The sequence below is a fragment of the Lipotes vexillifer genome, unplaced genomic scaffold (assembly GCF_000442215.2).
Source record: "Lipotes vexillifer unplaced genomic scaffold, Lipotes_vexillifer_v1.1 scaffold687, whole genome shotgun sequence".
NCBI lineage: Eukaryota > Metazoa > Chordata > Mammalia > Artiodactyla > Lipotidae > Lipotes > Lipotes vexillifer.
The window spans coordinates 1,018,813-1,021,226 of NW_006782674.1; the positions used below are offsets into that span (position 1 = coordinate 1,018,813).

General features: G+C 45.9%; 1 non-coding gene across 1 annotated transcript; it reads left to right on the top strand.

The window, feature by feature from the left end:
* The first annotated feature begins 222 nt into the window (after window positions 1–222).
* TRNAW-CCA (transfer RNA tryptophan (anticodon CCA)) lies at window positions 223–296 on the top strand. Its single transcript has one exon. It is a non-coding gene; the product is annotated as a tRNA-Trp (tRNA).
* The last annotated feature ends 2,118 nt before the right edge of the window (window positions 297–2,414 follow it).

Genomic DNA, 2,414 nt, shown 5'->3' on the forward strand with positions numbered 1-2,414 from the left:
AAATGAATGCCATACGTCTACTCATAGCCATGAGGATAATCTTAGAAACATATTGAATAAAAGGCAAGTCAGAGAGGACTATAATCAATATATTTTTAAACTCAAAAGCAAACAGAATGAAACATATTGTTTAATACGTCACGAAGATGAGGGGGTAAAACTATATTTTTAAAAATCTAGGGAATGGAAACATAAAATTGAAAATAGTTGTTATCTGGGACTTCCCTGGTGGTCCAGTGGTTAAGACTCTGTGCTCCCAGTGCAGGGGGGCCCAGGTTCGATTCCTGGCCAGGGAACTAGATCCCGCATGCTGCAACTAACAGCCTGCATGTCGCAAATAAAGATCCCACATGCCACAACTAAAGATCCTGCACGCCGCAACTAAAGATTCCACATGCCACAACTAAGACTCGGCACAGCCAAGTAAATAAATATTAAAAAAAAAAAAAACGAACATAGTGGTTATCTTTGTGGGACAGCAGGGGCCATGCACTCTTAGGGGGGAATGCATCCATGGTATTGGTAAAACACTGGTTCTTAATTTTGGTGGTGGCTTCACTGGTGTGTGTTTCATTACCATGCTTTATTTATTGCTTTATTACATAGACACTACACATATTTTTGTATATATTAAATATTATGTAATAAAAAATTAAAATATTAAGAAAGAAGGCTAGGAAAAGCCATCTGTGGTCCCAGATCTCATAATCTCCTGTAAAATACATTTATTTGTCCTTTGGGAGCAGGTTGAGACTGATTAAGGTCACGTGGATTTGGGTGGTAAAATCACTGCTGCTCATTCATTCAACAGATATTAGGGAGCCTCCACCATGTCGTAACTGGAGACTCATCACTGGGCAAGACAAACGTGGTCCTTGCTCTTGTTCTTCGGGACCTAAGATTCTAGCAGCTGCTCAGAGGCCTGCAGAGGTGAGATGCCTCATTTTCTTCCTCATTGAGCTAATGTCTTCTGAGAAGAGGCAGTGGACAGTGAGGGGGGCCAGTCTTGAAACGGGCCTTTAACACAATCTCTTCTGGGGTCTAGAATCTGCCTCCCAGACAGTGTGTAATAAGACTTTCCTTGGCTACCAGGCTGTCCTCCAAAGTAATTAAAGCCTGTAGGCCTTTCGATACAGCTGCATTATGTCCAGATGCTGCTGCTACTGCTGAAACGTGAATGTAAATGGCTTGGAGCTGTGCTTTTCACAAGAGTTGGTGTGCGTCTTGTGTGCCCAGCCCTATTCCTCTCAACTACCTGGTGTCTTTAGGCAGCTCACCCCTAAACACCTGGTCTCCCTTGATGCATTGGGTCTCTCAGTCCCTGCATGCCTGTCACTCACTGTCGGAGTCCGATGACTTAGAGCTAGTCCTAAAGGAAGGGGAGGGATGGCTGAGGACTTCGCTCCACCCCAAGCTCTGCTGTCAGACATGCCCCAGATGCACTGACAGGACAGTCCCTCCTCTGTGCCGAGGAGAAAGGGTCCAGCCAACTCTCTAAGGACCATTACTTCCTGTTCAACCAGGAGTCTCCATTTTCTTCCTGAGTCTCAAGATTTCCAGGAGCAGTGCTAGAAAAGCTTACTTGTGTGTTTATCATTCTGGTCTCTGGATAAATTCCCACTCACCTAGAGAGAAAAAGAACCTGCTCTAAGCTCCACCTTTGCCTGAAAAGATGAGTTACTAATCAGACTAAGAGAAGGCTGAAGTATGGGAGTGCCCAAGAAGAGGGTGGGAGAGGATCAATGCTCTGAAGAGAGGGGCTCGAAAGGGGTGGCAAACTCAGGGAGACCCCACGACAAGGAAGCCAGGCGTGAAGGACCTGGAGTGATCTTTCCTCTAGTGCTGTCCTAGAGGCCTTTCTGTGACCATGGAAATGTTCTGTATCTTTACCGTCCAATATGGTAGCCATGAGCCCCTTGTGTCTCTTGAGCACTTGAAATGTAGCTGCTGTGACCAAGAAACTAAGTTTCTGATTTTATTTGATTTAAATTTGAAGAGCCACATCTCGTTAGTGGCTATGTATCAATGCATTAGGCAACAAGGCTCTAAAAACTAAACTAAAAAAAAAAATTTTTTTTAATTTAAAAAGATGAGGTGTCTTGGAGGGAGACCAGAACCACTGGGGGCTTCCAGCAAGTTCTGAGCCAAGTTCAGGGACTCTGTATGAACAGAGCTTCAGCAGGCTATGATAATGGGAGTTTCTCCCTGATGCTAAGGGAAAAACCCAGATCCACCTCCAAAAAACCAATCTCCTTTGCTAGGTACCGAGACAGGAGGTTAAAGACAGATAAAAAGAAAGCCATCGGGGGCTTCCCTGGTGGCGCAGTGGTTGCGAGTCCGCCTGCCGATGCAGGGGACGCGGGTTCGTGCCCCGGTCCGGGAGGATCCCACATGCCGCGGAGCGGCTGGGCCCG